The following is a 22,536-nucleotide window of genomic DNA, read 5'->3' as shown; positions in this document are numbered from 1 at the left end:
AGCAGCTGGGTTTTTCCACCTCTTTGTATCTTTCATGTAACATTTGTTCCAACTGTGCATGCATGCAGTCATTTTTAGTCCCATATCGTTTCTTTGTAGTTTGCTGCTGTAAGAGAGGTGTGCCCCCATACAAGCACTGAAGTAAAGGGTCCCAGGTCCCTTCCTGTCTCAAATGTGATTTTTTATCCAGCACTAGAGTGGTTGTTATCTGTTTGTTTCTTGTCATAATTGTGCTTTTGTTTAAATTTAATATTTACTGGGCATCAACTGTATGCCAGTGAAAGAAAGTTTTAGTCGCTCAGTGATATCTGACTCTTTATGATCCCATGGTCTGTGGTCCACAGGTTTCTCTGTCCATGGAATTCTCCAGGCAAGAATACTGGAGTGGGTTGCCATTTCCTCTTCCAGGGGATCTTTCCAACCCAGGGATCGAACCCACATCTCCTGCATTACAGGTGGATTCTTTACCCATTGAGTATTGTGCAAGCCAGGGTATGGCAGACAGTCAAACAAAGAAGGGAATTAAAGTTTCTAGGGGGTGGTAATAATTTATGTAAAAACTGTAAGCCAGACAAATCCTGATGAATACTAAGACAGGCAGTTTTTGTTCACTCAACTAAGTCATGTCCACCTCTTTGTGGCCCCATGATCTGCAGCATGCCAGGGTTCCCTGTCCTTCACTATCTCCCAGAGTTTGCTCAAACTCATGGTCATTGAGTCCAAGATACCATCCAACCATCTTATCGTCTGTCGAACCCTTCTTTTGCCTTCAATCTTTCCCAGCACCAGGGTCTTTTCCAGTGAGTCAGTTCTTCACATCAGGTGGCCAAAATATTGGAGCTTCAGCTTCAGCATCAGTCCTTCCAATGAATATTCAGGATTGATTTCCTTTAGGATTGACTGGTTGGATCTCCTTGTAGTCCAAGGAACTTCCAAGAATCTTCTCCAACACCACAGTTCAAAAGCATCAATTGTTTGGTGCTCAGCTTTCTTTATAGTCCAACTCTCACATCCATACATGACTACTGGAAAAACCATAGCTTTGACTATATGGGCCTTTGTCAGCAAAGTATGCCTCTGCTTTCTAATACATTGTTTAGGTTTGTGATAGCTTTCTTCAAAGGAGCAAGCATCTTTTAATTTATGGCTGCAGTCACCATCTGCAGTGATTTTGGAGCCCAACAAAATAAAATCTGTCACCGTTTCCACTTTTTCTCCATCTATTTGCCATGGAGTATTGGGATTGTTTGCCATGATCTTAGTTTTGTGAATGTTAGTTTTAAGCCAGGATTTTCACTCTCCTCTTTCACAGTCACTGTGAGGCTATTTAGTTCCTCTTTGCTTTCTGCCATTAGAGTAGTGCCATCTGAATATCCACAGGACTAGAAAAGGTCAGTTTTCATTCCAATCCCAAAGAAAGGCAATGCAAAATAATGTCCATGCTACTGTGCAATTGTGCTCATTTCACACACTAGCAAGGTAATGTTCAAAATTCTTCAAACTGGGCTTCAACACTAGGTGAGCCAAGAACTTCTAGATGTACAGATTGGTTTAGAAAAGGTAGAGGAACCAGAGATCAAATTGCCAACATTCTAGAAAAAAGACAGGAAATAGATTTAAATATTTGTACTTATATCATGGTGGGTGGCATGAGGCAATGGCAGGGCCATGTGTTTTGGGACCTAAAGCTTGCAAAAGTTGAGGAGCACTCCTTCAGGAAAACATACACAATTAGGTTAAGACAGTGCATATATATTTAGAATGAGAAAAGAAATCACAGAAAAATAGCTGGATCTTTGGAAATTCAGGTCCCTTTCTTCTTGAATCAGAAATGCTTATATGGCTTGACTTAGAGGAATACTTGAAACAGCTACAAGAGAGGATTCTCTTCCAACTGGCCTTAAAGAAGTTAACTGCCATATTGTGAGAGGGCTATATGGCAAGGAACTATAAACAGCTTCTAGGAACTCAGAACTGACAGCACCCACCATGAAAACAAGACTTCAGCTATACAACGGCAAAACCTGAATTCTGCCAAAAACTGTGTGAGCTTGGAATGGGATTTCAAGCTCCACAAAAGAACATAGACTGGCTGACATCTTTATTATAGTTTTCACCAAAAATGGTGTGGCCTACAAGTTTGTGACACTTGTAAATATCTCTGTGGGATATAATGTCAGAGCAACTGTTCTAAAATAGTGGAGTCAATTTACTGGGTGCCACTGGGTTCATCACTCTCTTCTATTGGTTTCAGCATTCCTGTCTTCACAGTGAGGGGGTGGGTTGACTTGATCTCCAAGGATTTGCCAGCTCTGACAGTTTTATGAAATTCTCCTTTGTACTATCAGATGACAATCTCCATGAAAGTCAGTGATCCCTTTGTACTTTTGCAGAGATTCCATAAGTTTCAACAACCGGTTTTCTTTCCATTTCAAAGTGGACTGGATTCTGTACTGAAATTTCTCCCTTTTCACAAAATATAATTATAGAAGAGTACAGATGATTCATTCTTAGAAACAGTATATTTGCTTAGATTAATCACACCTAAAACAGGATTCTTCTTGACCCAAGAGTTTTCATTTAGAACTTGCTGATCCAATAGAAAGACATCAAATTATATCCACTGTTAAGTTTAAATTAACTCGAAGTATTTAATTAACACCTCTTCAAACAGGGGGAAAAAAAAAAAAAAGCATAAGCATACTCTTCCCTGAAGGCAGTGAAGACCACTTAAGAGATTTTTAGAAATCAGATTTAAATCCTGTATCCATCCATTCAAATTATTTCACAATTAAGAATATTCACGATACAGATACATATAAAGCAATTAGCAGCTCTGGGAATGGATGGGAGTGGGGGATACAAAGCAAGATTTGATTAAATGTTGAAATGAAGTGAATCTAAGGCTTTGCATATTTGTAGAAGAGGAACCTGCTCCCTTAGGTATATGTGAAAAGAAGAAAGGGAACTATAAAACCTGTAAGCTCACCACAGACCATTCAATTTGATGGTACACTAGAGAAGCCTACTCAGATGTTATTAATAGGTTTTGAGGTATTTTTAATGGTGAGAAACAACAACAAAAGAAGCATGAGTCTTAGTCAGTGGTCCCAGCAGGTTTATTATAAGTTTGCTAAATGGCCCAGGCTGGGTCCCTTGACTTCTTTGGACTTTGTTTCCCTTATTTCACCAAAAATCTGTTATTTACACTTAATCAGCATTTCCCAAGATGTATTAAAAGAACTACATATTCACTGGGCTTTTTATCTCTTATTAAATTACAGAGACCATTTTTAATAGTGGATTCTGTTTTAAGAAATGTTGGTAATGAAATGGATTTAATTTTTTGTCTTTTAGTTGTAGAATTTCTTCAGTTCTTTTCCAGACTGCTGGGCCATGTGAACCTCCCAAGAATGACCTTATCAGCTTGTTTGGTAAAAGGATTCCTTGTTCTTAGACAATATATGGGAACCATGTTAGGCAGAGCACATGTTAGAAAGCAGCAGATGAGGTGATCGTTAAAACTCTTGACTGTTCAACATCTTTGACTCTTGATCATTTTGTCTGCACTTTAGGCACACACATAAGCTGGAAAGGATGTTGACCGGCATAGCCCTTTTGATAGTCATTTACTAAGTCTCCTTGATGAAGTCAAACATGTAATTAATTTTTCATTCGTTTCAAACCTGAGCCTTTTAGCCATGGATTTCTTTCAAGATGTATTGAGGGAGCTGCCCTTTTTACATTCTCTTGTGAGTTTCAGATGTACACACTCACTTATACACCCAAAAGTAAATTTAAATGATTAAATCAGAAATAAATGCCTTCCAGGACATTTTGGTTCCACTGGTCCTGTTTTCTGTCTTTGCCTACTTCAGGTAGCCCCTAAGTAGGTTGCTAAGCTGAGAGAGAATTAAACTCTACACAATAAATAGTAGCATAATATGTACAAAGAAAAGACACTGATGACACCAGTAACAGTTGAAGATAAAGATGAAACTAAGAGATGAACCTTGTGCAGAGAAAGGGCTTTGGAATGAAATAACCCGGATATTCATCTCTTAGCTTCGTCACATTACTTGTGTGACCTTGAATAGGTCACGGAAACACTTTAGGGTTCTTTATCACAACTCTTATTGGTGTCATCAGGGCTTGCTTATATTTGGCAACTATGATTCTGTCACAGTATACCCCTGACCTACAAAATTACTTGCGGATTACTGTACACTCAGAATTCTATGCTATGCCTTTGTGTGAGTTGTTTCTTCTGCCTTAGAATTCTCTCCAGACTTTGGAGGTCTTGGAAGATTCTTACATTTTTATTAGAACCAATCCATTTCATCTCATGTCAGAAGATTCCCTTGATTGCTCTTGGCATGGTTAATTGCACTAACTCCCATTGTATCCAGGGTATCCTCTATCAAAATATTTGACATTAGCAGATGTCCAATTATATGTCCATATTTACTCTTAAGCAAAATCTTTTTTCATTGACAAAAACAAAATCATATTCATTTCTGAACCTTCAATAAATAGTGTCTTCATGGTGGACAACAAATAAATGAATATATGTTGAATAGATGAATGAATAAATGGGGATGACAATGCGTTTAAAAACAATATGAGTGGTACTTTCACACTAGGTGGGAATCCCTATAATGCTTTTTAAGGTTGGGAGTTCTTATAATGTTTGTCTTTCAATAATACAATATAAATTAGAGGTTATTTTAATATGCTAGCAATTAACCCTCAGGTATGGTCTGGAGCCTATACTATAATCCGGTGTGCTATAATGAGGTTCAGAATATTTGAAACTTGTGAAGAATACATCGCATTTTTTTGCAGAGTAAAATTCTCATATTAGAGGAAGAATGTGGGAAGAGAAAGGGGAGAAAGCCAAGACTGGTTTCTTCTTAAATTATGGAATGTCAGACCTGCTCTCAGATCCTTCACATTAACTCATTTCCCATTCAGTTTTTAGGTGAGGTTAGGTTGTACCCAACATCACAAAGTAACAGGTATTTTTCAAATTTTGCTTTTCTAGTATTTTACAAACACCTGTGAGTCTGTGCATATACTGTGTACACAGTCAGGCTTTTTAAAGTGTAATTTACATGCTGTGAAGTTCTAATGTGTTTTCTATCACTGTCCCCCATAAATAGCTGACCATGTATCTCAGTTTGCCTAGTGCTTCAGGTAGATTTCTCTGAACAGCAGACTAAGAAATGAGGATGGAAGATGGAGTGAAGGATATGAATTAGACAGTGGCCTGGGAATTCACACTCGCTTGCAGGAAGGGAAGGGCAGGGGCATCACCAGAGAGACAGAAATGGGGAACTATAAGGCAGTTTCAGCAGAAGCCACAGCCTGTCCTCTAGGGAGCTCTGAAGCTGAGATAACCCTACAGGATTGTCCTGAGTAGAGCTGAAGAGCCTTTATACTCTCTCGCCATTAACATGTTTAAACACACACATAGCCCACCCACCCAAACACACATACAAATACACTGGAATAATCATTGGGATAAAGATTGCTCTGAAAGAAGGGTATGATATTTTTAAGATTCATACATGTTCTAAAAAGGAGAGACATTACTTTGCCAACAAAGGTCTGTCTAGTCAAAGCTATGGCTTTTCCAGTGGTCATGTATGGATGTGAGAGTTGGACCATGAAGAGGGCTGAGCAATAAAGGATTGATGCTTTTGAACTGTGGTGTTGGGGAAGACTCTTGAGAGTCCCTTGGACTGCAAGGAGATCCAACCAGTCAATCTTAAAGGAGGTCAGTTCTGAATATTTATTGGAAGGACTGATGCTAAAGCTGAAGCTCAATACTTTGGCCACCTGGTGGGAAGAACTGACTTAGAAAAGACCCTGATGCTGGGAAATACTGAAGGCAGGAGGAGAAGGAGATGACAGAGGATGGGATGGGAAGCTTGGTGTGATGCAGTCCATGAGGTCACAAAGAGTAGGATATGACTGAGTGACTGAACAGCAGCATGTTCTAACATGCCTCAGAATGTCAGTTGTTTTTAATGTAGAATAAGATTTCATTGTATAAATGTAACACATTTATCCATCAGTTGATGGTTGTTTTCAATTTGGGGCCATTATGAATAAGGCGGCTATGAATATTTACATATAAGCTTTTGTATGGTTATGCTTTTATTAATTTTGGATATATAACTAGGATGGAATTGCTGTGGTGACTTCTGTGTTTAATGATTTCAGAAACTGCTAAATTGTTTGCCAAAGTAGATTTTGTGATGATTAAATAAATTAATTTAGCAAAATTCCCGAAACATTATAGGCTCTTAATAAATGCTTGTTGCTTTTTCTTGTAACCCTACAGAATGCTTTTACTCATAAATCACTTTATGAATCTAAGGATTAAAATGCTAATGACTGGCAAGCTCCTGCTTTCTTCTGAGAGATATATTTCTTCCTTTTTTGGTGCACATCAAAAAAAATATTCCTTCCATTGCAGTCAATTTGTTTAGAACTCAGTCACTTTGACCTTACAAAGTCAATATTGTTGTTTGTATTCCTTGAGTTTGGCAGAAAACAAGGTCCCAAGCACTGAAGCAAATCTTTTACTGTCTCCCTTGATCTATTTTTCCTGCCTTAAAGAAATGTTTCGTGTGTTTGACTCCTCTATTTATATCTCAATTCATAGTTGTTACCAGATTTGCATGTTCACATTCACATTTTCATTTGCAGGATTTATACAGAACATGTCCTTTGCCTAAGTGTGCAACATAAAATACGGATGTACATAAAGAATAAAATGCATTTCTTCTCTAGGAATATATGAGCTCTGAACATAAATCCAATAATGGCACTCCACTGGGGGAAAAAAAAAATTCCAAGTGTTGAGAAGCCACACAAGGCACTGAAAAACTGAAAGTTTCCCTGTAAGAAGAACAGTGGATCAAATCTTTCAGGGAAGGGCAGAGTGAAGGCCTCCCAGAATTAACTACAGATGGGAAGAGAACAAGATGGTGATGCTGGGCAAGCCAAAAGAGGGGATGATCAGAAGAGGCAAGTTCTGCAGAATGGCTAAGCAGTGGGCAGCTTGATAAAAAAAAAAAATGCTTTGTTTTACAATTTTTAGACTGTCTTGGTGAAAATGTGGAGAGTAGAGTCATCAGGTGTTTGGAGATGGAAGCCTGAAGTGTCCTGGGCAGAGGAAGATAGCTAAGAAGATGTGTCCTGGTTCCCAGTCATATCTGCCATATGTCCATGGGCACTGTATCTAATTTTTCTGAAACTGTTTCTCTAATTATAAAATGACTAAGATGATGCTTACTTTATGGTAACCTTTTGATTGTTACTGTGATTTTTGTTGTTGTTCAGTCGCTAAGTCATGTCTGACTCTTTGTGACCCCATGGAATGCAGCATACCAGTCTTCCCTGTTCTTCACTATCTTCCAAAGTTTGCTCAAATTCATGTCCATTGAGTCAGTGATGCTGTCTACCCATCTCATCCTCTGTCAACCTCTTCTCCTTTTGCCTTCAATTTTTCCTATCATTAGGGTCTTTTCCAGTGAGTCAGGTCTTCACATCAGAATTGGAGCTTCAGCTTCAACATCTGTCCTTCCAAAAAATATTCAGAGTAGACTTCCTTTAGGATTGACTGGTTTGATCTCTTTGCTGTCCAAGGAACTCTCCAGCATGACAATTTGAAGGCATCAATTCTTCAGCATTCCAGCCTTCTTTATGGTCCAACTCACATATCCATGCATGACTACTGGAAAAACCATAGCTTTGACTATGATGGATCTTTGCTGGCAAAGTGATGTCTTTGCTTCTTAATACACTGTCTAGGTTTCTTCTGTTGTTACTGTGATAATGGTGGTTCACTCAATAAAGAATCTGCCTGCAATGTAGGAGATTGCCTGCAATACAGGAGACCTAGGTTGATCCGTGGGTCAGGAAGTTCCACTGGAGAAAGAAGAGACCACCCACTCCAGTATTCTTGCCTGGAAAACCCCATGGACAGAGGAGACTTGCCCATAGGGTTGCAAAGAATCAGACATGACTGAGCGACTAAACCACCACCACTGTGATAATAATATGCAATGTATATAACAACATTTTTATAACATTGAAGATATCACTGTCTCTTTATGGTATAGCATCCTTTCCTTTTAATGATTTATTTAATCTTCAGCCCCTAAAACAGACTCTGCTTCTGCTTTCTGTCAAGTTTTTTAAAAACTACTGCCTTTTCTTTCTTTTTTTTTTTTTTAATGGTTCTGTGAAGCACCAGCTGAAGGAACAGTTATTCAGCATTCAAAAGTAATATTTTTTTCTTTGAACTTGTTGATTTAGTTTCATATTTTTTTAATTTGTGATATTACAATATTTTCTACAAGATTAACTGTATTGTTTCAAATGATCACATTATTGAAAATGTATGCATATATCATAATCGCATTAGCTAACACTAACTGCTCTAAGCGATAATCTCCCAAGTAACAGTGGCCTGATATTGTTGTTGTTTACTTACTAAGTCATGTCCACCTCTTTTGCAACCCTATGGACTATAGCCCACTGGGCTCCTCTGTCCATGGTACTTCCCCAGCAAAAACACTAGAGTGGTTTGTCATTTATTTTTCATTCACTTGGCGATCAATAAGCAGAAGGTGGGCATAGAGGAGGATTGCTGTGCTTCAGGGACCCAAGCTGATACAGACTGTGCCCCTTCAACATTTGGCTTCCAAATCACCATGGATTTTGATAGCCAGCTGGTACAAAGAGACAAACATTACTCAAGAAGTTTTTATGGACTGTGCCTGCTGCTGCTGCTAAGTCACTTTGGTCGTGTCCGACTCTGTGCGACCCCATAGATGGCAACCCACCAGGGTCCCCTGTCCCTGGGATTCCCCAGGCAAGAATACTGGAGTGGGTTGCCATTTTCTTCTCCAATGCATGAAAGTGAAAAGTGAAAGTGAAGTCGCTCAGTCGTGTCTGACCCTCAGCGACCCCATGGACTGCAGCCTTCCAGGCTCCTCCGTCCATGGGATTTGCCAGGCAAGAATAATGGAGTGGGGTGCCATTGCCTAAAAGTGTTTCATTCTCTTCCATCCATATTACTTTTTCAGAATCCAGATACACTATTCCACCTAGAGCCTCTTATATAGAATGAAGTAAGTCAGAAAAAGAAAAACAAGTGTCAAATACTAACACATATATATGGAATCTAGAAAAATGGGACAGATGAACCAACTGAAGAATGGACTTCTGGATACAGTGGGGGAAGGTGAGGGTGGGGCAAACTGAGGAAGTAGCATTGACATATACACACTATCACGTGTAAAATAGAGAGGGGGAAGCTGCTAAATAACACCGGGAACCCAGCCTGGTGCTCTGTGACGGCCTAGAGAGGTGGGGCGGGGGAGGGAAGGGAGGGAGGCTTAGGAGGAAAGGATGCATATATGTATGTGTATATATGACTAATTTGCATTATTGTATGACAGAAACCAACACAAAATTGTAAAGCAATTTTCCATCCACCAATTAAAAAATAAAAGTGGTAGTGAGAAATTAAGCCCCACCTTTGCTGGCAAAAGACATGGGTTTGAGTCCTAGCTCAGGTCCTTAATAGCTGAATGTCTAGCTGAGCTCTAGTTTCCCTATCTGTGAAACTGTGAGAATGTAAGAAGACCATGCCAATGTCAATGCAAGATTTGGAGGTAAAATATGTTAGTTAAGTTGTCAGGGTATATAGAACATAAAGAATGGTTAATAATTGTTACCTGTTGTTATTTTAATTGTTGTTTGCATTAATACCAAAAAACTAGTGATTTGCAAAGATCAAATCATGAATAACATTCTTGATATTCATAAGATAACCCATGTACCTTAACATCACCCTTAAATCATTGGGGGCATATTTGTCATAGGCCTATTAAATATTGGTGTCCTTCTGTGTTTCAGCTTATATAGATAATGGTCATAATTTCTTCACAGGATTATCTTAAAGCTATGTTGGCAACCAATCAAACTGAATTATCATTGTTGCTTACAGTATCTAAATATTGCTAAATAAATTACTCAACAAATCATCTTCAGTTTCTTTGAAAAAAAAAATCTTTGATCGTGCCCTTGAAGAGTATCTGGTAAATTCTCAGATATTTCTTTTATTTTCTTATATTTACCATCATTGGGGAAAAGTCCTCTTTACATTTAGGATTATTTGGTTTATTTGGCATATCTACTCATTGCTCAATACTTGAACATAAGTAAGTATGGGAAATGCATACTTTGAGTATATCTAAAACTGTATCTCCCTCTGATAGAAATAATTCCTGGAATGTATAATGACAATTTTAACCTTTATAATTATTTCCTCAAAAATAAAGTTAGTAATTAATGGGGCACTTGTAGGCCTAATTGGATTTTTCCAAGCTCTATTTCAAATTTTAACTTCAATCTTAGGAAAATAATTTAGCTTCTACTAGTCTAAAGTACTCATCCAAAAAATGAAATTGATACTATCCACCACATAGAGAGTGAAACCATTCAGAATATCACAGTGATAAATCGGATGTTGCATATATGTTAGATCTATTTGAATTTAAGTCTGAAAATTCTGTGATCCTCTGATAATATTAGAATTTTCACTTTAGATAGTTTTGCATTTTTCTTATGGAAATGGTCACCCTCTATAAAGACTACTACATCTGGAATTCAAATAGAACACACTCTAAAGGAGACCACAAATGCCCTTTTTGCTTGGTACTATTTACACATGTTTTCGAACACAATTTACTAGGGAATGAGATGAGATAAGTGGAGATGTTTGTTATTAAACTCTGTTCCTTGCGTTTTAGCTGCATCAGTGAAGGCAGGTTCCTGGATTCTAAGTGCTAGAAAATAAATTATTGAAGTGTGAAAGCGGAACTGTGTATTGAAAATTGCAAAACACGCTGTGGCTGACTGGTCTGCCTTATCAAAGAAGCTGGTTTTGTTAGAACTTTAGTAGTTAAACTTTAAAGGTACCTCTACCTCCTTTCAGAAGCAAGTGCTCTAACTCTTCTTTCCTGCCTCTTTCCCCTGGAAAAAAAAAAAAATCCCATAGCTAATATGTCGTAAATGTTAATGAATTCAGTAGGGTTTCCTGCACTATCTCTTACATTTTAATAGCTATATAGTTGAAAGTGGTGACTATATTTCCCAAATTCTAAACTGGGACACATTGCCTGACACATGGTCTCACCCTGGGCTATAAACTGCTCCAAGAGAAATAGACAGGCAGAGTCACAGACTAAAACCACAGGCTGTGACAACCACTAAATATCCCTATGACATCAACTGAGGTGCTTCATCCTTTGAGCAATATGCTCATCTCGAAAATCAGGAAAATAGACATAAAATATGCACTTTACATAAGATATTTTTATTGCACTTGTGGACGTGCAAGACATTCTCAGAGACATCACTTGTAGGAGATATCCTGGAATTTCTGGAGTATGATATGTATAATTAGAACAGAACTGGGTTTCTGAGCTATTACTAAGTAGGCTTCTCTAAAACTATTGAGTGAGAAGGAAAGAAGAGAGGGTAAAATTAAAAATGGTTAAATCTTATTTGGTGTCAGCTATGGAGAAAAAAATCTGTACTTTTAGTAGCTAATTTAATCTTTTTAGCCATCTTCTTATAGGTATTTTAGTTTTATGGTTGGGAAACAGAAGCTCCAAAAAGTTAAGTAACTTACAAAGTGACACAAATGTTCAAAGGGAGAACCAATTCAAGCCAGGTCATGGCCCTTTGGTAAAACCAAGTTAAACTCCTTGTACCATTCTGCATTTTTTTCCCCAAACAATTCAGATATATCAATTCAACAGTGACCAATCCTCCAATTTTCCAACACCAGCTGATTGTTTTACAATTCAACTTCATTCTGACACTAATGACCCAGAATTAGTGCAGACATGATCAGTTAAGTATTCCATCCCACAAGACTGCCTTAGCTTCAGATGTCAGCAGAAAATGAAGTTTCTAAGCAGCTGACACAGAGAAGGCAATGGCAACGTACTCCAGTACTCTTGCCTGGCAAATCCCATGGATGGAGAAGCCTGGTAGGCTGCAGTCCATGGGGTCACTAGGAGTCAGACACAACTAAGCGACTTCACTTTCACTTTTCACTTTCATGCATTGGAGAAGGAAACATCAACCCACTCCAGTGTTCAAGCCCTGAGAATCCCAGGGACGGGGGAGCCTAGTGGGCTGCCTTCTCTGGGGTCACACAGAGTCAGACACAACTGAAGTGACTTAGCAGCAGCAGCAAGCAGCTGACAAGCTACCTGCGGACTTCAAATACAGGATTTCCCACAAACCATGCCCTCTCAGGTTGGATAATTTCCTAGAAAGACTCACAAAACTCAGGAAAATGCCAATTTAACTATTATAGTTTGCTTTTCTTTCTCTCTTTTCTTTCTTTCTTTTTTTAGTACAGTTTTCAAATCAGACCAGCCAGATTGAAGAAGTGCATAACGCGTGATCTTGTGAGAGTTAAAGGGGTGTTTTATTATGCATAGATCTTCCAGACGCTCTCTGGAAATACTACTCAGCACATCTGCATGTTCCTCAACTTGTAATATTCCTCAAATCGCTTCTCTTAGAATTTTGTTCTCTTTTTATGAAAATGTTATTACATAGGCATTGTTCATTAAGCCGCTGGCTGCTGATATGCGACTTCAATAAGCAGTCACTCTCACCTCCCCGTAGGTTGAGGGATTGGAGCTGCTAGTTCTTACCCTGGTGTCACATGATTGGTTTCTCTTTAACCACCCCTCCCGCATCTTGAACTATTAATATCTTGGGGCCAACCAAGAGTCATCTTGATAGCATAAACTCAGATATGGTGAAAAGGAAAAAAACAGAATTTGATAAATGCATACACCCCAATGTTATTGCAGCACTATTTACAACAGGCAAGACGTGAAATGTCCATCAACAGATGACTATGTGGTACGTATATATGATGGGATATTATTCAGCCATAAAAAAGAACAAAATAACGTCATTTGCAGCACCATGAATTTATCATACTAGGTGAAATAAGACAGAAATAGACAAGTATCATATGATACGGCCTATGTGTGGAATCTGAAAAATGATACAAATGAGCTTATTTACAAAACAGAAACAGACTCATAGATTTACAAAACAAACTTATGGTTATCAAAGGAGAAGGGTAAGAAGAGGGATAAATTAGGAACCTGAGATTGACATACAAGTACTGTTGCACATAACATAGATAACTAACAAGAACCTACTGTAGAGCACAGGGAACTCTACTCAAGACTCTGTAGTAACCTATATGGGAAAAGAATCTGAAAAATAGATATATATGTATAAATAAATAACTTTGTTGTACACCCGAAACTAACACAATATTGTAAATCAAATTAACTTCCATATAAAAGAAAAAAAAATAAAGAGTGGGAGTGGCTTGTTATGAGTAATAAAAGGTACTCATCACTCAGGAAGTTCCAAGGAGTTTAGAAACTCTGTCCCCAGAACTAAAGACAAAGATCAAATACATATTTTTATTACATCACAACCACCCATTCTTCTTATTTTTCCAATAATGTTTAAATATATCAATCCAAGACTCTAAATTCAGAGAAAAAAGTTATGTAAAACTAAGTTAAGGTACTCCAAGGTTGAAATGTCTCAATCTACATGACCCAATTCTTATACCAGCAAAAACATCCATTTCTGATAGGCACTTCTTGGAGACAATTTCGGGGCCATTTGGCTGTTTGGGAGAATATATATTTAATGCCTCTATTTTTTTTTTTAAGTCTATGCATTTCTGTGGTATTTAAAATTGAATGTGAACATGAAAATCTAAATTACTGGCTGAAAATATCAGAACTAAGCAGAATATTAGTCATGATAAATGACTCCTTGAATATAAAGAGAAGAAAAGTCTACCACCCACCCCATGTGCATAAAGTAATCTGTCAGAAAGGAGACAATTTCTCTGAATGTTTAGAATGTAACGAGAACATTCTGAGCTTAGCTAATGTTTAATCATCTAAAGAAAACCTATGTGAATTATAATTAATTAAACATATACTTTTATAGTTAACATCTTTTTTTTACTGCTAGGAAAGGAGTCTGCAAGTATGAGCCCTGTGTATATATTTACCACTGTATTTTCAATAAGTAGCAGAACAGCTGACACAGAGAAAGAACTTAAAGATTTGTTGAATGAATTAGAGAGACCTAGTCTTGAATCTTGCCCTCCAGTATTTACAGTGACCTTGATAATTACTTAATCTCTCCAAGCCTCACTTTCTTAGATATTTATAGTGATAGTACTAACTTCTTATTTATTTATTGGGAGAGTTTAGTGAGATAAAGGTTGAAGAATACATATCATACAGCATGGCAAGTAGTAGGCATTCAAAACAATTTCCTATGACTCTTGTGTTTACCAAAGTTTCAAGGACTCAGAGGGGAAAATAAGAGTTAAGAGAAATTAAAACTAATAGAATTACAGTGAGTTTTTCTGTCCTAAACACACGTGGCTCTAATTCTGCCCTGCGTATATAGTTCTCATTCTATTAATCTTTCTTCTTTAATCCATTTAATGTTCTTATGAATTTGCAATTTAGCAAATCCTTTTAGGTATTCTTATAAAGTGATAAGGGGCTTCCCTGGTAGCTCAGCTGGTAAGGAATCAGCCTGCAGTATGAGACCTCAGTTTGATTCTTGGGTCAGGAAGATCCCCTGGAGAAGGGATAGGCTACCCACTCCAGTATTCTTGGGCTTCCCTTGCAGCTCAGACAGTAAAGAATCCTCCTGCAATGTGGCAGATCTGGGTTTGATCCCTGGGTTGGGAAGATCCCCCAGAGAAGGGCGTGGCAATGCACTCCAGTATTCTAGCCTGGAGAATCTGCATGGAGAGAGGAGCCTGCTGCTGCTGCTGCTGCTGCTAAGTCGCTTCAGTGGTGTCTGACTCTGTGCGACCCCATAGACGGCAGCCCACCAGGCTCCTCCATCCATGAGCCTAGTGGCCTGTAAGTCCATGAGATTGCAAAGAGTCGGACATAACTGAGCAACTAAGCAGCAGCAGCATAAAGTGATAAAAGGGCCAGGGGAGCTTTAAATGGAAGTTGCAGTGAGGACTTTGATTCTTAGAGTCACAAGACCAGGTAGGTATCATCTGCTGTAGAGTGAGGACCTAACATCCATAAAATGGGGCTAATGGTACTTACCTCAGAGAGCTACAGAAGTTTAGAAAAAGATAAAACATATATGAATACCAAAACACACTGTCCAGTACATGCTCGGTATTCTGAATTAGGTGTTTCTCTCCCCTTTTCTGGTCAGGCTCTGCTATACTTGACAGTCACCCACCACCTGCTCTGTAACGTCACACACAACTTAAATGTTCTTGGAAATGGCTTTAGAATCCTAACGATAACACTGTTTGGAAATAGCCTTATAGAAAACACATACAGCAGGACTGGAGATATATTTCATTTTACTTATATGAGAAAGCTAATGGTTTCTGTTATGTCTATATCAGCCACCCACCCCCCTCACCGCCACCCCCCCCCTCCCGCCTCACTCCTAGACCACAGCCTGGGCTGTATTACCAGGCAGAGAATGCACAATTCTGGAGATTTTTCTAACTGTTACAAATTAGAATCCACAAGGGAAAGGCTCACTAGAGGACATCACAGGCGAGGTTATCATTTTTCCCTTTTGAAGTTGGGCCTCATATCTTTTTCTCATTACAATCATTACTTTGAAATATGATTTTTTTAAACAGTAATTTTCTAGAACAAAAGGGATAATACCATATTTCAAAAGCTTTACTGTGAAATTAAACCTTTGAACTACTGTGAAAGAAATTATTCCCTCAAGGCTGCAAGGCTTAAAGGTTATTAAAAATTTAATTTTAAAGAAAGCATCTAGAAAAAAAAAGTGTATAAATGCTACTTAGAACTCAGATTGCCCAACTTAATAACTCCCATTGCTCCTTATTTTTAAATAATCTGGAAATGTGAACAAATGCACTCTATTTTTTTTCAGTGGCAAATCAGTATGTCAACAGATGGCTGGCACTGCTCGTTAACATCATCTATTTTCAACTGGAAGCACATATACTGCAGTGGTTCAGCTGGTGTCTTCTGCCTGCCCCATTCAAGAGAGATAATTGCGTAATGTAAAAGATGGATCATGGGTAGGATACGCAAAAACCTAAAGAATCCCCCAACTCCAGATGTTAGTGTCATAAAGAGCAAGTTTCTAAACCACAATATTAAGGGTCCACACTTAAAGGACTACTGAGATTGAAAAAGTTTAGTTTCCTCTTCCTGTGATATGGAGACATTATTAATATCTCCATTAAACAGACAGTGTGTGGCCTTAGGTTGCTTGCCTTCTTTGTGTACCAGATTTCTCATCTGTAAAATGAGGATAATAATAGTACTATCTTACCTACCTCACATAGTTGTCATGCATATTAAATCAATCCATGCATGCACAAGGCTGGCCACAGGGCCTGCACATAGTAAATACTGTGTGTTGTTATTGTCATTATTAATTTGAACCCTACCATGTCCAAGTAATGTAATGCAGTCTAAGGAGACAAGGGTGAATAGATTAGCCCATGCTCTTAAGGAGCACACTAACAAGTAAGAGAGACAAATGAACAATAGTGATTTTAAAAAGTACTGCATAGTAGGATGACAAGTCAGAGATGTGTTTAAGGTTTGTGATTTGGATCTGCCTGGGTGGTGGGTGACAGGATGAGAGAGGGGTGGGATCCAGAAGATTTCCCTAAAGAAGTGCCTCCGGATACGTATTTTAAACACAGAGGCTGGGAGCATAAAGATGGCGGAGGAATAGGACAGGAAGACCACTTTCTCCCTCACAAATTCCTCAAAAGAACATTTCAACGCTGAGCAAACTCCACAAAACAACTTCTGTAGGCTGGCAGAGGACATCAGGCACCCAGAAAAGCAGACCATTGTCTTCAAAAACAGATTTTTAACCTTTGCTCTTAGGTTTTTGTTGTCAATTTTGTACATTTAAAAACCCAAACTTCACTACCCAAGTTTACCTGAGAGCGAGATTACTGGCTTGACCACTCTCTTCTCCTTTGGACCCTCCTTTTTCTCCACCAGGTGGCCTCTGTCTCTTTTCTCCCCCATCTCTTCTCTATCCAACTCTGTGAATCTCTGTGTGTTCCAGACGGTGGAGAACACCTAAAGAACTGGTTACTGACAGGATTTGTCTCTCTCCTTCTCATTCCTCTCTCTTATCCTCCTGGTCACCTCTGTCTACTTCCTCCCTCTCCTCTTCCCCGTATAACTCCGTAAATACCTCTGAGCGGTCCAGACTATAGAGCGCACATAAGGAAGTGACTACTGGCTAGCTTGCTCTCTCCTCTTTTGATCTCACCGCATCTCATTCCAGTTACCTCTAACTACCCCCTCCATCTTCTCTTCTCCTTGTAACTCAGTGAACCTCTCTGAGTGTCCCTCAATGTGGAGAAACTTTTCATCTTTAACCTAGATGTTTTATCATTGGTGCTGTATAGATGGAGAAGTCTAGAGGCTACTGTAAAAATAAAACTGAAGACCAGAAGCAGGAGGCTTAAATCCAAAGCCTGAAAACATTAGAGAACTCTTGAATTTAGGGAACATTAAGCAATAGGAGCTCATCAAATGCCTTCATACCTACACTGAAACCAAGCTCCACCCAAGGGCCAACAAGTTCCAAAACAAGACGTACCACTCAAATTCTCCAGCAACACAGGAACACTCCCCTGAGCTTCAATATACAGGCAGCTCAAAATTATTCCAAAACCTTTGATGTCTCATAACCCATTACTGGTCACTCCACTGCACTCCAGAGAGAAGAAACCCAGCTCCACCCACCAGAACTCCAACACAAGCCTCCCTAACCAGGAAGCCTTGACAAGCCACTGATAGAACCCCACCCACAGTGAGGAAGTTCCATAATAAAGAGAACTCCACAAATTACCAGAATATAAAAGGACCACCCCAAACGCAGCAATATAACCAAGATGAAGAGACAGAGGAATACTCAGCAGGTAAAGGAACAGGAGAGTTGCCCACCAAACCAAACAAAAGAGGAAGAAGTAGGGAATCTACCTGAGAAGGAATTCCGAATATTGATAGTGAAAATGATCCAAAATCTTGAAATCAAAATGGAATCACAGATAAATAGCCTAGAGACAAGGATTGAGAAGATGCAAGAAAGGTTTAACAAGGACCTAGAAGAAATAAAAAAGAGTCAAAATATAATGAATAATGCAATAAATGAGATCAGAAACACTCTGGAGGCAACAAATAGTAGAATAAAGGAGGCAGAAGATAGGATTAGTGAAATAGAAGATAGAATGGTAGAAATAAATGAATCAGAGAGGAAACAAGAAAAACGAATTAAAAGAAACGAGGACAATCTCAGAGACCTCCAGGACAATATGAAACGCTCCAACATTCGAATTATAGGAGTCCCAGAAGAAGAAGACAGAAAGAAAGATCATGAGAAAATCCTTGAGGAGATAATAGTTGAAAACTTCCCTAAAATGGGGAAGGAAATAATCACCCAAGTCCAAGAAACACAGAGAGTTCCAAATAGGATAAACCCAAGGCGAAACACCCCAAGACACATATTAATTAAATTAACAAAGATCAAACACAAAGAACAAATATTAAAAGCAGCAAGGGAAAAACAACAAATAACACACAAGGGGATTCCCATAAGGATAACAGCTGATCTTTCAATAGAAACTCTTCAGGCCAGGAGGGAATGGCAAGACATACTTAAAGTGATGAAAGACAATAACCTACAGCCCAGATTACTGTACCCAGCAAGGATCTCATTCAAATACGAAGGAGAAATCAAAAGCTTTACAGACAAGCAAAGGCTGAGAGAATTCAGCACCACCAAACCAGCTCTCCAACAAATTCTAGAGGATATTCTCTAGACAGGAAACACGAAAAGGGTGTATAAACCCGAACCCAAAACAATAAAGTAAATGGTAACTGGATCATACTTATCAATAATTACCTTAAATGTAAATGGGTTGAACGCCCCAACCAAAAGGCAAAGACTGGCCAAATGGATACAAAAACAAGACCCCTCTATATGCTGCTTACAAGAGACCCACCTCAAAACAAGGGACACGTACAGACTGAAAGTGAAGGGCTGGAAAAAGATATACCACGCAAATAGAGACCAAAAGAAAGCAGGAGTGGCCATACTCATATCTGATAAAATAGACTTTAAAACAAAGGCTGTGAAAAGAGACAAAGAAGGCCATTACATAATGATCAAAGGATCAATCCAAGAAGAAGATATAACAATTATAAATATATATGCACCCAACATAGGAGCACCGCAATATGTAAGACAAATGCTAACAAGTATGAAAGGGGAAATCAACAATAACACAATAATAGTGGGAGACTTTAATACCCCACTCACACCTATGGACAGATCGCCTAAACAGAAAATTAACAAAGAAACGCAAACTTTAAATGATACATTAGATCAATTAGACCTAATTGATATCTATAGGACCTTTCACCCCAAAACAATGAATTTCACCTTTTTTTCAAGTGCTCATGGAACCTTCTCCAGGATAGATCACATCCTGGGCCATAAATCTAAACTTGATAAATTCAAAAATCATTCCAAGCATCTTTTCTGACCATAATGCATTAAGATTAGATCTCAATTACAGGAGAAAAACTACTAAAAATTCCAACATATGGAGGTTGAACAACACACTTCTGAATAACCAACAAATCACAGAAGAAATCAAAAAAGAAATCAAAATATGCATAGAAACTAATGAAAATGAAAACACAACAACCCAAAACCTGTGGGACACTATAAAAGCAGTGCTAAGAGGAAAGTTCATAGCAATACAGGCATACCTCAAGAAACAAGAAAAAAGTCAAATAAAGAACCTAACTCTACAACTAAAGCAACTAGAAAAGGAAGAATTGGAGAACCCCAGAGTTACTAGAAGGAAAGAAATCTTAAAAATTAGGGCAGAAATAAATGCTAAAGAAACAAAAGAGACCATAGCAAAAATCAACAAGGCCAAAAGCTGGTTCTTTGAAAGGATAAATAAAATTGACAGACCACTAGCCAGACTCATCAAGAAGCAAAGAGAGAAAAATCAAATCAATAAAATTAGAAACGAAAACGGAGAGATCACAACAGACAACACAGAAATCCAAAGGATCATAAGAGACTACTATCAGCAGTTGTATGCCAATAAAATGGACAACATGGAAGAAATGGACAAATTCTTAGAAAAGTACCATTTTCCAAAATTGAACCAGGAAGAAATAGAAAATCTTAACAGACCCATCACAAGCACGGAAATTGAAACTGTAATCAGAAATCTTCCAGCAAACAAAAGCCCAGGTCCAGATGGCTTCACAGCTGAATTCTACCAAAAATTTCAAGAAGAGCTAACACCTATCCTACTCAAACTCTTCCAGAAAATTGCAGAGGAAGGTAAACTTCCAAACTCATTCTATGAGGCCACCATCACCCTAATACCAAAACCTGACAAAGATGTCACAAAAAAAGAAAACTACAGGCCAATATCACTGATGAACATAGATGCAAAAATCCTCAACAAAATTCTAGCAATCAGAATCCAACAACACATTAAAAAGATCATACACCATGACCAAGTGGGCTTTATCCCAGGGATGCAAGGATTCTTCAATATCCGCAAATCAATCAATGTAATTCACCACATTAACACATTGAAAAATAAAAACCATATGATTCTCTCAATAGATGCAGAGAAGGCCTTTGACAAAATTCAACATCCATTTATGATAAAAACTCTCCAGAAAGCAGGAATAGAAGGAACATACCTCAACATAATAAAAGCTATATATGACAAACCCACAGCAAACATTATCCTCAATGGTGAAAAATTGAAAGCATTTCCCCTAAAGTCAGGAACAAGACAAGGGTGTCCACTTTCACCGCTACTATTCAACATAGTTCTGGAAGTTTTGGCCACAGCAATCAGAGCAGAAAAAGAAATAAAAGGAATCCAAATAGGAAAAGAAGAAGTAAAACTCTCACTGTTTGCAGATGACATGATCCTTTACATGGAAAACCCTAAAGACTCCACCAGAAAATTACTAGAGCTCATCAATGAATATAGTAAAGTTGCAGGATATAAAATCAACACACAGAAATCCCTTGCATTCCTATACACTAATAATGAGAAAGTAGAAAAAGAAATTAAGGAAACAATTCCATTCACCATTGCAATGAAAAGAATAAAATACTTAGGAATATATCTACCCAAAGAAACTAAAGACCTATATATAGAAAACTATAAAACACTGATGAAAGAAATCAAACAGGACACTAATAGATGGAGAAATATACCATGTTCATGGATTGGAAGAATCAATATAATGCAAATGAGTATACGACCCAAAGCAATTTACAAATTCAATGCAATCCCTATCAAGCTACCAGCCATATTTTTCACAGAACTAGAACAAATAATTTCAAGATTTGTATGGAAATACAAAAAACCTCGAATTGCCAAAGCAATCTTGAGAAAGAAGGATGGAACTGGAGGAATCAACTTGCCTGACTTCAGGCTCTACTACGAAGCCACAGTCATCAAAACAGTATGGTACTGGCACAAAGACAGACATATAGATCAATGGAACAAAATAGAAAGCCCAGAGATAAATCCACACGCATATGGACACCTTATCTTTGACAAAGGAGGCAAGAATATACAATGGAGTAAAGACAATCTCTTTAACAAGTGGTGCTGGGAAAACTGGTCAACCACTTGTAAAAGAATGAAACTAGATCACTTTCTAACACCGCACACAAAAATAAACTCAAAATGGATTAAAGATCTAAATGTAAGACCAGAAACTATAAAACTCCTAGAGGAGAACATAGGCAAAACACTCTCAGACATAAATCACAGCAGGATCCTCTATGATCCACCTCCCAGAATTCTGGAAATAAAAGCAAAAATTAACAAATGGGATCTAATTAAAATTAAAAGCTTCTGCACAACAAAGGAAAATATACGCAAGGTGAAAAGACAGCCTTCTGAATGGGAGAAAATAATAGCAAATGAAGCAACTGACAAACAACTAATGTCAAAAATATACAAGCAACTTATGCAGCTCAATTCCAGAAAAATAAATGACCCAATCAAAAAATGGGCCAAAGAACTAAATAGACATTTATCCAAAGAAGACATACGGATGGCTAACAAACACATGAAAAGATGCTCAACATCACTCATTATCAGAGAAATGCAAATCAAAACCACAATGAGCTACCACTTCACACCAGTCAGAATAGCTGCCATCCAAAACTCTGCAAGCAATAAATGCTGGAGAGGGTGTGGAGAAAAGGGAACCCTCTTACACTGTTGGTGGGAATGCAAACTAGTACAGCCACTATGGAGAACAGTGTGGAGATTCCTTAAAAAATTGCAAATAGAACTGCCTT

The sequence above is a fragment of the Capricornis sumatraensis genome, chromosome 8 (genome assembly GCF_032405125.1).
Source record: "Capricornis sumatraensis isolate serow.1 chromosome 8, serow.2, whole genome shotgun sequence".
NCBI lineage: Eukaryota > Metazoa > Chordata > Mammalia > Artiodactyla > Bovidae > Capricornis > Capricornis sumatraensis.
This window is presented reverse-complemented; position numbering follows the sequence as displayed.